General features: G+C 42.5%; 1 protein-coding gene across 2 annotated transcripts in view; it reads right to left on the bottom strand.

The window, feature by feature from the left end:
* IP6K1 (inositol hexakisphosphate kinase 1) overlaps positions 1–13,696 on the bottom strand; it is a 61,758-nt gene extending 48,062 nt beyond the window's left edge. For both annotated transcript variants that reach the window (XM_004760629.3, XM_013060477.2), the window contains exon 1: positions 13,507–13,696. The gene's annotated coding sequence lies outside the window, so the exon portion shown is untranslated. The remainder of the gene's footprint in view (positions 1–13,506) is intronic.
* Between the last annotated feature and the right edge of the window lie 226 nt (positions 13,697–13,922).

Below are 13,922 nucleotides of genomic sequence, written 5' to 3'. Positions count from 1 at the left end.
CACTCTCTCTCTTACAAATAAATAAATAAAATCTTTAAAAAAAAAAAAAAATATATATATATATATATATATATATCCACGGTCAGGAAAAATCTTTCTGAGAACAGCATTTGAAAATGTTTCCATAATCAATAAGAGAAAAAAATTGGGGCGCCTGGGTGGCTCAGTTTGTTAAGCACACAATTCTTGATTTCGGCTCAGGTCATGATCTCAGCGTCTGCACTGGGCGTGGAGCCTGCTTAAGATTCTCTCCTTCTCCCTCTGCCCCTCCTCCTCCCTTAAAAAATAAATTAAAATTAAAATAAATAAAACTGAAAAACACAACATCTAAGTCCTATGGCAGTTACTTGCATTATAAATCTAACTTCAGGCTAAATCACAAGAGATGGTCTCCTACTCTCTCCCATTCTCTACCCTGGCAAGGGAACAACCTGTTCACATCACTTCAACTACCAAAACAATGTTATAGTGCAGATATGAGGCCTCCATATGGTCCCACTGACTATACTGGTTTAGACAAAATTTCAACTTTTTTTAAAGGAAAAACTAAACACAAACACACACGCAAACACAAAATAACTGATCTGGGAAGAAAGTACAGCAGCAAAGCAAGGCTGTTGGTGTACCAGAGCTATTCACACAGTCCTCAGTAGATAGAGCAATCAGACAGGCTGTAGGGAGAGCAAAGGCTATGGCTACCAAAGGGCTCCAAGATGAGCAGAGAAGAGAAAGTCCCCTGCCTGGATTTTATGACTTACTAGTCAAATGAGGAACTGCAGAATGAATTATCTGAACTTTTTCCTATGAAGGATTGTATCTTAGTCTCAGGTTGCATGAAGACCAGAAATCTGACCTGCTTTGTTCAGTGGCTATGACCCAGCATTAGTCTTATACTTGAAAAGATAAAATCCTTAAAGGAAAGTTGGATTTGTTTTTATCACCCCTAAGTGCTTTTACCTAAAAGTAACTCTTTTTTTTTTTTAAAGATTTTATTTATTTATTTGACAGAGAGAAATCACAAGTAGATGGAGAGGCAGGCAGAGAGAGAGATGGAAGCAGGCTCTCTGCTCAGCAGAGAGCCCGATGCGGGACTCGATCCCAGGACTCTGAGATCATGACCTGAGCTGAAGGCAGCGGCTTAACCCACTGAGCCACCCAGGCGCCCCCCTAAAAGTAACTCTTGATCTTTGTAGGTGTCTTCTCACTCACCCTCAGATTCTTGATAGATTTTTACCATAAAGAAGTTTTTTTGTTGTTGTTTTTTAAGATTTTATTTATTTATTTGACAGACAGAGCTCACAAGTAGGCAGAGAGGCAGGCAGAGAGAGAGAGAGGAAGGAAAGCAGGCTCCCTGTCGAGCAGAGAGCCCAATGCAGGGCTCAATCCCAAGACCCTGAGATCATGACCTGAGCCGAAGGCAGAAGCTTTAAACCACTGAGCCATCCAGGCGCCCCTTTACAGTAAAGAAGTTTTACAAACAGCTCCAAGAAGTAGACCTTCAGCAGCCCCCAAGAGACAGTATTTCAACAGAGGCCACAGTACAACAATAAGCCTTCCCCAAGCACAGATTACATTTTCCCAGGTAAAATGAGTACCTACTCACAGCCCAGTTTCCCAGGTATCATGCCAGGGTACAAAGCTGCTTAAAAGAAAAGGAAAAGTTGTCTACATTTAAAAGATGAGGAAACTAAAGCACAAAGAAAATAAGCAGATGAAAGCTCAAGCAAAAATGAAAAGGCTCTATCTAGCGTACTTTATAATTGGTTCTGAATCTAAACATTTGTCTAGATTCATGACAAATACAAAATGCCATGTTACTTCTTAAAATGAGCTGTTCATTAAAAAAAAAAAAAAAAAAAAAACAAACATCAAGATTCTGTATATATAAAAAAATTACTACATGGAGGTTTATAGAGGCTTTATTTATAATTGCCAAAACTTGGAAGTAACCAAGATGTCCTTCAAAAGGTGAGTGGAGAGGGGTGCCTGGATGGTTCAGTCAGTTAAGCGTCAGGTCATGATCTCAGGGTCATGAGATGGAGCCTGTGACAGGCACCACTGCTGGGCTTGGACTCTGCTTAAGATTCTCTCCCTCCCTGGGGGCACATGGGTGGCTCAGATGGTTAGTTATCTGCCTTTGGCTAAGGTCATGATCTTGGGGTCCCAGAATTGAGCTCCATTTCGGGCTCCCTGCTCCATGGGGACTCTGCTTCTTCCTATCCCTCTGTCTCCTCACCGCAGCTCACGCTCATGATCTGTCTCTCTCTCAGATAAAGAAATAAAAATCTTAGGGGCACCTGGGGGGCTCAGTTGGTTAAGCATCTGCCTTCGGCTCAGTTTGTGATCCCGGGATCCTGGGATTGAGCCCCACATCGGGCTCTCTGCTCAGCAAGGAGCCTGTTACCCCCTCTACCTCTGCCCCTCCTCCAGCTTGTTTTCCCTCTCTCTTCCCTACTCTCTGCCTCTCAAATAAATAAATAAAATCTTAAAAAAAAAAAAAGAAAAGAAAAATCTTAAAAAAAATTAAAATTCCTTCTCCCTCTCCCTCTGCCCCTCCTCTACCACCCCCAAACGTGTGTACTCTCACAAAAATAATAAATAAATAAATAAATAAATAAATAAAATAAGCAAAAGGAGAGTGGATAAACAAACTGTGGTCCATTCAGACAATGAAATATTAGAAAGCCATATTAGCTCATTTCTTTTGAGCTATATTTCTATCAAGCTCTACAGACACAGTGAAACCTTAAATGCATATTACTAAGTGAAAGAAGTCAATCTAAAAAGGCTACATATTGTATGATTCCAATTATAGGACGTTCTAGAAAAGGGAAAACCATGAAAACAGTAAAAAATACTAGTGGTTCACAAAAATAGACTCATAATGGATGAAAGACCTCAATGTGAGACAGGAATCCATCAAAATCCTTGAGGAGAACACAGGCAGCAACCTCTTCGACCTCAGCCGCAGCAACTTCTTCCTAGAAACATCGCCAAAGGCAAGGGAAGCAAGAGCAAAAATGAACTATTGGGACTTCAAGATAAAAGCTTTTGCACAGCAAAGGAAACAGGCAACAAAACCAAAAGACAACCTACAGAATGGGAGAAAATATTCACAAATGACATATCAGATAAAAGGCTAGTATCCAAAATTTATAGAGAACTTATCAACTCAACACCCAAAGAACAAATAATCCAATCAAGAAAAGGGCAGAGGACATGAACAGACAATTCTGCAAAAGAAGACATCCAGATGGCCGACAGACTCATGAAAAAGTGCTCCACATCACTCGGTATCAGGGAAATACAAATCAAAACCACAATGAAATACCACGTCACACCAGTAAGAATGGCTAAAATTAACAAATCAGGAAATGACAGGTGATGACAAGGATGCAGAGAAAGAGGAACCCTCCTGCACTGTTGGTGGGAATGCAAGTTGGTGCAGCTTGGAGGTCCCTCAAAAAGTTGAAAATAGAGCTATCCTATGTCCCAGCAATCGCACTACTAGGTATTTACCCTAAAGATACAAATATAGTGATCTGAAGGGGCACATGCACCCAAATGTCTATAGCAGCAATGTCCACAATAGCCAAACTATGGAAAGAACCTAGATGTCCATCAACAGATGAATGGATAAAGAAGATGTGGTCCATATATACAATGGAATACTATGCAGCCATCAAAAGAAATGCAATCTTGCCATTTGCAACAACATGGATGGAACTAGAAGGTATAATGCTAAGCGAAATAAGTCAATCAGAGAAAGATAATTATCATATGATCTCCCTGATATGAGGAATTTGAGAGGCAGAGAGGGGGGATTGGGAGGTAGGGAAGGAAAAATGAAACAAGATGGGATCAGGAGGGAGACAAACCGTAAGAGACTTTTAATCTCACAAAACAAACTGAGGGGAGGGGTGATATGGAGAGGGTGGTTGGGTGATGGACACTGGGGAGGGTATGTGCTATGGTAGTGCTGTGAAATGTGTAAGCCTGACAATTCACAAACCTGTACCCCTGGGGCAAATAATATATTATATGTTAACAAAAATAATTAATTAAAAAAAAATACTAGTGGTTGCCAGGAGAGAGGGACAGATGAAAAGGAGCACACTGGATTTTAGGACAGCAAAACTACTCTGTATACTATAATGGTGGATACATGCCATTACACATTTGTCAAACCATTCTATGGAATGTACAACATCAAGAGTGAACCCTAACATAAACTATGGACTTTGGTGATAATGATGTGTCACCATAGGTTCACTGACTAACAAATGTACCACTCTGCTGTGGGATGTTGATAACAGAAGCTATTGGAAAAGGGGGGGGGGCGGTTCAGAGGGTACATGGGAACTCTCTATACTTGACATTTAATTTTGCTATAGACTTAAAACTGCTCTAAAAAATAAGTATTTTATAAAAAGTCAAATTATGTAAGTGTTCTAATTTTATATCTGGGTGGTTGTTAGACAAATGTATATATGTATAAAAATCAAATTCTGTCCACTTTATATGTATTTTACCTGTATTTATAAATATATGTATTTATATGCATATGTATTTTATTTATACGTATTTCAATAAATTACTTTGAAAGAAAAAAAATTAATAGGGCCAACTAATCATTTGAGGGAAAATAACATCTGTGCTTAAATTAACACTGGAAAGCAGAGCCTTGACAAGGCATGGGCATTGTTCAAGCACTGAGACTCCCTAGTTCTGTGGCCTAAATGTATTTTTCTCATTTTCCTCCACCGTAAAATGAATGTACTACTGCTTGTCTCATGGAGCTGTTAAAAAAGAAATTTTTTCTCATCCACTTAGTTATTCAAAAAAAAAAAAAAAAAAAAAAAAAAAAAAAACCAGGAACACCAGGAAATAAAGATCCCAATCAAGTGAGAGGAATTTCATATATTGGTTCTCTCTCCCAACAAACTGTAAGAACTACAATGAACTATAAATATAGACACTGGGGAACCTGGGTGGCTTAGTCAGCCACCTAGGCATCTGTCTTCAGCTCAGGTCATGATCTCAGAGTCCTGGGGCTCCCTGCGTCTGCTTCTCCCTCTCCCACTGCCCCTTTCCCAGCTCGTGCTCTTGAGCTTGCTCTCAAATAAATAAAAATCTTTAATAAATAAATAAATAAAGATACTTGATATTTTTAATAAAATGCCCTCTAAAGCAGTAGTGTTTTGGGGCACCTGGGTGACTCAGCTGTTAAGCGTCTGCCTTCCGCTTAGGTCATGATCCCAGGATCATGTGCTGGGATGGAGCCCCACGTCAGGCTCCCTGCTCTGCAAGAAGCCTGCTTCTCCCTCTCCTGCTCCCCCTGCTTGTTTCCTATCTCGCTGCGTCTCTATCAAATAAATAAAATTGAAAGAAAGAAGGTTAGTTAGTTTTAAAAGTTTAATTTTCTTACTTCAACCAACTCCCACATGAAAGTTTCATTCCTCTTAAATCCCCACCTTACCTTCCATCAAGAACATACCATTTCAGCAGCTCCATTAGAATCAATTTAATTCTTTAAGAGATTTGGGAAGCTTTAAAAGAGGACTCTGATAACCAAGAAACTAGTCACTGACCATTGGCCCAAGCAGTCAATGGTGAAACAGAATGCAATATGCCAAACAGAGCTAGGAATAGGCAAAATGTGGAAATGACTTTTTTTTTTTTAAGATTTTATTTATTTATTTGACAGACAGAGATCACAAGTAGGTGGAGAGGCAGGCAGAGAGAGAGGAGGAAGCAGGCTCCCCACTGCGCAGAGAGCCCGATGGCGGGGATCCATCCCAGGACCCTGGGATCATGACCTGAGCTGAAGGCAGAGGCTTTAAACCACTGAGCCACCCAGGCGCCCCTGGAAATGACTTTTAATGGGTGTGGGTGTGGGTGTATTTAAGGGATGAACACTCTTCATCAAAAGCACTGTGTGCTGCTCTCAGAAATGAAAATCTAGAACCCTTAGATGACCCTCTCTTTGGTGCTAATTTTCTAACACTGTACACATGGGAGATTTTCAGACAAAGAAGCTTCAAACTTTAAAATGTTGCATGTGAATTAAAATTAAAATTCACATGCAACATTTTAAAATAGCAAAATAAATGCCATATGATTCACAGTCTAAAGAAGCAATGTCCACTGTGGCAACTGGACCTGAACACTTGCAAAGGCAAAAATCACCAAGGCCAGGCTCCACAGAGAGATGAAGGACAAATTCTGGGAATACTGTGAATAAAGAAACTTCCTGGTCTGCATCAATGAGCAGAAATCCAGGAGCACCTGGGTGGCTCAGCTGGTTAAGCGTCTGACTCTTGACTTCAGCTCCAGTCATGATCTCAGGGTCATGAAATTCAGCCCTGCGCCGCTCCAGGCTCCTTACTGGGCATGGAGCCTGCTTAACATTCTCTCTCTCTCAGGGCGCCTGGGTAACTCAGTTGTTAAGCATCTGCCTTTGGCTCAGGTCATGATCCCAGGGTCCTGGTATCAAGCCCTGCATGGGGCTCCCTGCTCAGCAGGAAGCCTGCTTTTCTCCCTCTCCTACTCCCCCACTATTTGTGTTCCCTCTCCCGCTGTCTGTCAAATAAATAAATAAAAACTTTTTTTAAAAAAAGTAAAATAGGGATGCCTGGGTGGCTCAGATGGTTAAGTGTCTGCCTTCAGCTCAAGTCAGGGTCTCAGGATCCTGGGATCGAGTCCCGCATCAGGCTCTCCACTCAGCGGAGCAGTCTGTTTCTCCCTCTGCCTCTCCCCCTGCTTCTGCTCTCTCTCTCTCTCTCAAATGAATAAATTAAACATTTAAAAAAAGAAAAAAAAAATTTTTTAATAAAGTAAAATTAAAAAAAAAAGATTCTCTCTTCCTCTCCCCCATTTGCATGTGCACTCACTCTTCCCCTGCCCGCCCCTCCCAAAAAAGAAATCCAGAAGCATGACAAGCACTGATCTAAGTTCTAAGCAAACAGAACTCCCTCCAACTAGAAGCTAGTGTCCACTTGTAATAAATAGTTCCTGGTTACTTCAACCTGCCACCTCAATAGAGTATCATTAGTTCTTAACTCAGTATAGGTAGATATGGAAATCAGGTAAAAGCAGAAAATTTAGCCTGGAGTGGAGAACTGTAATGGAGGAATAACAACAAAACTTGGGCCCAGGGCCAAAGGCCCATAGGACTGCTTTTTAACTTTTCCTGAAATAGTGTCCCACTGATGTAGTCTGGGAGTCAGAGCCATTCTACTCTCAGATGTATACTGAAAAGAAATGAAGGTTTGTACACACACCGATTTGTACAAGGACATCTATTGCTTCTCTCTTCATAAATAGTCCCAAACTGGCAACAACTCACATGCGCATCAGCACATGGTATAACCGTAAGAGAAAATACTGTTCAGGTATAAAAAGGAACGCAACAAAATGGATGAACCTCAAAAACTCATACTAAGCAAAAGAAGCCAGATACAAAAAACTTCTCATTATTCCAGTAGTTCTATTCTACTAAGTCACTGCTAACACCAAGTTAGCAAATACCAAGCCGCCACTACTAAGGGAAATACAGGGTTAGATTTCTGTGAGCTTTTAGTCACATTTTTGTCAACCAATATACATACTGGTTATATACATATTGGTTAGTATATAACCAATATGTATATTGGTTACAGAGCTACATACATATAATATATGTATTATATATTACATATTACATACATACATATAATATATAACCAGAGCTACATACATATAATATATAACCTTGTATATTTCCAGAGCTACATACATATAATATATAACCTTGTATGTTTCTGTATTTTTCTTTAAGATTTTAGTAATTCATTTGACAGAGAGAGACACAGAGAGAGAAGGAAGACAAGCAGGTGGAGTGGCAGAGGGAGAGGCAGGCTTCCGGCCAAGCAGGGAGTCTGATGCAGGGCTAGATCCCGGGACCCTGGGATCATGAGCTGAGCTGAAACCAGACGCTCAATGCTGGAGCCACGCAGGTGCCCCGTATGTTTCTGTTTAAAGACAGTTTAATATACACTAGTCTCCCTTTATCCATTTTTTTTTATTTGCACAGTTTCAATCACTCAGAGTCAACCACGGTCCAGAGCAGATGGTCCTCCTCCTAAGGTATGGTCAGAAGGTCAGTAGTAGCCTAACACTCCATCACAATTCCTACATCATTCACCTCACTGCCTCTTATCACTCAAGCATTTTATCATCTCACATCATCATAAGGGTGAGTATAAGAAGATACTGTGAGAGAGTGATAATATTCGTGTAATTTTTATTACAGTAGATTGTTATAATTGTTCTACTATATTATTAGTTATTACTGCCCCTTCCTGTGAGTGATTTATAAATTTAACTTTATTACAGATATGTGTGTATAAGCAAAAACATAGTACATACAGGGTTCAGTAACATCCCCCGTTTCAGGCACCCACTGGGGGTCCTGGAAAGGATCCCCTGCAGATAAGGGGGGACTACTGGATATTGTTGCCACATTAACACTGCACTCTCAGCCAACAGTACTGTGAGTCATATCAAATGAAACTTATCTGATACACGTATTTTCTCCATAAGAGGCATCACAACCTTCTCCTGCTTAGGAAGATTAACAGCTTATCAGCACTACACTTGAGAGACATTTTAAACAGCAAAATCCCGTGCCCCCTCCCCCTGCCAAAAAAGGCAAAATTCCCAACAAAAAACACAAAAATATGAAAAACCATGGCACTAAAAAGACCATGAAAAGGACACTTGTCTATAATATTAAAGCTGAAGCAGAAGGCAGAGTGTCACCTTGTCCACTGGGAATGGACACAACGGCAATTCAAATATTTTGCCATTTCTGATCTGCAAAGGATTTTCTTTAACCAGTTAAGGGGCTCAAATTTTCTTAATTCATTGCCAAATTTTAAAAAATCAGGAAACTTCACATAAAAATTCAGATTTCTTGTTTTCTTAAAAAAAAAAAAAAATCACAAGGGGCACCTGGGTAGCTCAGTTAGTTAAGAAGCTTCCTTCAATTCAGGTCAGGATACTAGGGTTCTGGGAATGAGCCCCATGTTGGGGTTCTGGGATCAAGCCCCATGTTGGGTTTCCTGCCCAGCGGGGAGTCTGCTTCTTCTCTCCCTCTGTCCCTCCCCTCCAATTTGAAGTCTCGCTCTCTCGCTCACTCATTCTCTCTCAAATAAATAAACAAATAAAATCTCAACAACAACAAAAAAAAAAATCACAAGATCTGGTAACCCAACTGGCTGTAACTGAACAATGACCCTTTAGATAAGACCTGTGCTTGCTAGATCACCCTAGGTCCTACCTCTCTATTCAATGCCCTTACATTCCACTTCCCAAAATTTGTTGCCAGTTAACCAGTGATGTAAATGCATCATTTACCAACACAGATGTTTGTATAATATATTGCTGACTGCAAAAAGGTACAAGTCAGGATGTACAGCATTACTTCATTTTTGTAAAAACTAAAGACAGATGGGGGGGAAAGCCTGGTTATACACTAAAACACAGGGAAGTTAAAGGATGATCCTTTTTTATTTTTTCTTGTTACCTGTATGTTATCTTTCTTTAAACTAGTGAATATAATTACCCACCTAAGTTATTTTTCATAGCAGCTTTGAATTATAATCATATGATTTACCTATTTAATGTGCACAATTCAATGGCTTTTAGTATATTCAGAGACATGCACAACCATCACTACAATTTTAAACATACTCATTACCTCAAAAAGAAACTCCGTAACCTTATCTATCATTCCCCTATGCTCTCATCCACCTCCAAGCCCTAAGCAACCACTAATCTACTTCCTATCTCTATAGATTTGCCTATTCTGGATATTTCGTATAAATGGAAAAATATGTGATCTTTTGTGTCTGGCTTCCTTCACTTCACGTGTTTTCCAGGTTCATCCATGTTGTGGTATGCATCAGTACTTCATTCTTTTTTGTTGCTAAATAATATTTCATTGTATGTATATATGCTTTATTTATGCATTACCAACTGATAAGACAGTTGAGTTGTTTCCCCCTTTGGCTATTGTAAGTAACACTGTATATGAACACTCATATACAGGTTTTTGTGTGGACATGTTTTCATTTCTCTTGGGTAGATTAATTAGGAGTGGGATTTGTTGGTCATAGGGTAACTATTTAACCATTTAAAGAACTGCCAGACTCTCCCAAATCCTGACAAAGGCACAGACCCACAAGCACAAATATACAAAATACCCAACTCCTCCCTGACTACATCATTTTACATTCACACCATTCTCTGTGTATGAAGGCTCTGATTTCTCCATATCCTTACCAACACTTGTCATTACCTGATTTTTCAATTATAGAATAAGTCGTTCATAAGTGTCATATCCTAACACACCCAGATTTTTATGTTCTCAAACTGCTTTTATGCATGGACATCAAATTTTAATCTTGAAAAGAGTCCAGTCAGGGCACCTGGGTGGCTCAGTCGGTTAAGTGTCTGCCTTCAGCTCCGGTCGTGATCCCAGGCCAAGAACTGCATTGGGCTCCCTGCTCAGTGGGGAGCCTACTTCTCCCTCTCCTTCTGCCACTCCCCCTAAAATGCACTCTCTCCTCTGTAAAATAAGTAAATAAAATCTTTACCAAAAAAGAAAAAAGAGAGAGAGACAGTCCAGTCCTAGACCTACTCACCTAGACTGCCCACCTTCTATAAAACGAAGGGACAGGAGTAAATGATCCCAACTCCCTCCCGCAAATGAAACCTTAACAGAAGAGATCAGCAGCAAATTTGCTAAGCACTCAATAAAACAAAGTCTCTAACAGGGATCCAGCCCTCAAGAGAACACATTTTCCCATCAAAACTCATTGCAATGCCTCCTACAAAGTGCAACTTCAAACCACAGTAGCAAATTAAAGTCTTGATCTATCACTTTTCATAAAAGAACCAAGATATCTTAGGTTGTCTCACTGAGAATCCATTGCTCCAATCCTGCTGTGATAGGGGAGGAAAAATAAAATCTAATTTAAAGTGAGGGCAAAACCACAGATCGAGTGACACAAACACACAAAATCCCCAACTGCTCCCTTGTCCCAAGCCCGAGACAGAGTGTACTGTGCAGCTTTTCCCCAGCTCTTCCATCACGGCTCCCCATAGTCTCAGGGTAGCACTAAAGGATATAATACTGACACATTTACAGCAGGCCAAGGTGGCAGTGAGAACAAGACCCAACCAAGAAGAATGTCTAAGAATGTCAGCATCCAGTACTATGTTCACCCAATGCATGTTTCCCAAGAATCAAAACTGGATCTTAGCCAGGAAGGGGATGGACCACACAGGCCCTTCTGCGATGCAGAATTACTGTTTTCAGGCTTCAGTTCTGCACTTTGAGCAAGTTCTGCCTCTGTCCTGCAGCACTGAGGATGGGCCTCCATAAGGCACTGGAGGTGCAAGCACTTCGGGCACAGTAAGAGGTGGAGATCCATGACCACCAAATCCCCATTTCTATGGGTTTATTCTGTCCACTTCCCTGTTTAAATACAGAAGGTGTTCTGAACTCAAATATAATACTCTTGTAAACAATTAGTTCTCATCTACATGTAACGCAAGACATAAAAATACAGTCCTTATTGTAGGAGAGGGGTTAGGTCTTAGAGGAAACAAAAAAATATATTCTTAAAAGAGCAAATACGGGGCGCCTGGGTGGCTCAGTGGGTTAAAGCCTCTGCCTTTGGCTCAGGTCATGATCTCAGGGTCCTGGGATCGAGCCCCACATCAGGCTCTCTGCTCAGCAGGGAGCCTGCTTCCCCCCCTCTCTCTGCCTGCCTACTTATGATCTCTCTGTCAAATAAATACAATCTATTAAAAAAAAAAAAGAGCAAATACTATTTTGTTTTTTTCTATAAGGGCAATAATGCTACTGCACGTCAGAGTACCCCCAAGGACTGGAATGTCTGGGGACTGTTTCATAAAGAGGACCTGAGCTGGACTCTGGAGAAAAGAGAAGTGGAGATGAAGAAGAACTGGTATCCCAAAGAGAAGCAAAAGCCTTTGCATTCGGCTTGCAAGAGAACTGTGTAAGGAAGTACCTATCGTGTATGGAATGTCTAGCAAATCATTTGGCTAATGGGGATTAGGATAAGCCCTGGAGAGGTGGGCTGGGGCCAGCTGAGTGGCAGCACCTTGACTGCCAGGTTAGGACATCGGATCTCATCCCGTAAGCCTGCAGCAGTTTCTGACTTCAGTGTAGGATCTCCAGTCTCACCAAGTCTGTCTATTGCTCAAAACAGTTAAAAGTGCTGACATTTACAGGTGAATTACATAAATACAAGGAACAATCTTTGTGTTCTCACAAGTAAGACTACAGCAACAGGCCGCCAGCCTCCTTGGATTCAGTATCTTCTCCAAAAGAACCTCCTGATCAAGGAGCTGGTTTCTTTCAAAATTAAACATTCAAGGATGACAGGATCCTGACACAAACACACAAAGTACTGCTGTTGTTTGACTTACTTCATTCAGGCTTTCTGTACAACCACATACAAGGAACCTGTGCCAAGGAGCCAAGGGACCACCAGGAAAGAGCATCGTGTTTTGGAGCACTCAGAACTCTTTCTAGACCTGCACACCTTGCCCATGGTCTGTAACCTTCCCAACCTCACAGGAAGGGGGCCTGACAGTGTTTTAATTGGGCAAAATACATTTAATCTCTTAAAAGTTAATCTGACAATTCCATACCATCCACAACGACAAAGAGAAGTTTCGTTTCCTTTTCTGATTGTAACACAGTCCTACATTTCCTTTGTCTCCTGTGACACGGGCAGAACATCTACCTCTTTAGGAGATAAAACAAAGTCATCACCATAATATTCACTTTCTTCTAGAGCAAAAAGACCTTACTACAAGTCCAAAAAACGGTCAGAAACTAAAGAAATTGTATTCCAAAATAAAACTCGGACATCATAGACTTATTTAAGCAGGCTCTTCAGGAAAAAACACATACTGAGCTCCAAGGTGCACAGGAGGCAGGCGTCCGGCAGAGCCTGAGCTCAGCCAGAATCACAGGGCCGTGACACTGGCCTGCCTGGGTTCGTGGGGGGCTTTAGCCTGCTTCGTCTAGTCTTAGTTCTCAACTAAGTGAAAAACACTCGCAAGAACCACTCTAAGAAAGAGGTAGGTGTGTGTTTCTCACTCGGGAGCAACAGAAGACTCCCGAGAGCACCAGGCGGGCAATGGACACGTTTCAGCGGTGCGGGTCAGAGGAAATAATTTCCCGCTACCCCACTACCGGCCGGCCTTTAGGCGCAGGGCTCTCAGACCTCTCCCCGCGGCCGTCCACCGGCCTCGGCCCTGGCTTCTGGGAGGCTCCACGGGCAGCCAGTCAGGACGCTCGAGCGGTGCGAGCGATGCTTGGCGGATGCCCCGGCCCCGCGCGCGCCCGCTCCAGCCCCGCGCCCGCCGCCGCCCGCCCCGCCGGCGTCAGGCCGATCTTTCGGCCCGGCTCCTGTCACTCACCGGCCCGGCCCGGGCAGCAGGCGCCCACGGCTCCCCACGGGAGCTGGGCCCCCCGGGCCTCCAGGTTTCGGCCCGCCCCCGGCAGGCAGTGCAGGTGGATGAGCCCCGCAGCAGCGGCCCCGCACCGGCCGCTCGGTCCAGCTCCCGGCGCTGCCCACTGGGTACGGATCAACAACAAGATGGCGGCCAGCCGAGGGGGCGGGGGCCGGGCGTCATAGTAACCAAGACGGCGAAGAACCCGCCCCAGGTGAGGATATCTCCAATCAACAGCCTCTTCGTCCGACGCCTTGAAGAGTGCTTCTCGCTGACAGGTCAATCGGCCTGTCCGTCAGAGCCTGCCTCTCACGGCGCTTGCCGAACGCCTCAGGACGTGACTGTGACGGCAAGGGCTGGCGCATGCGCGCTGTTCCCGGAGT

The sequence above is a fragment of the Mustela putorius genome, unplaced genomic scaffold, assembly GCF_011764305.1.
Source record: "Mustela putorius furo isolate JIRA1106 unplaced genomic scaffold, ASM1176430v1.1 tig00000095_pilon_pilon_pilon, whole genome shotgun sequence".
Taxonomy (NCBI): domain Eukaryota; kingdom Metazoa; phylum Chordata; class Mammalia; order Carnivora; family Mustelidae; genus Mustela; species Mustela putorius.
Note: the sequence above shows the minus strand (reverse complement) of the source record. Positions and strands in the feature narration are given on the sequence as shown.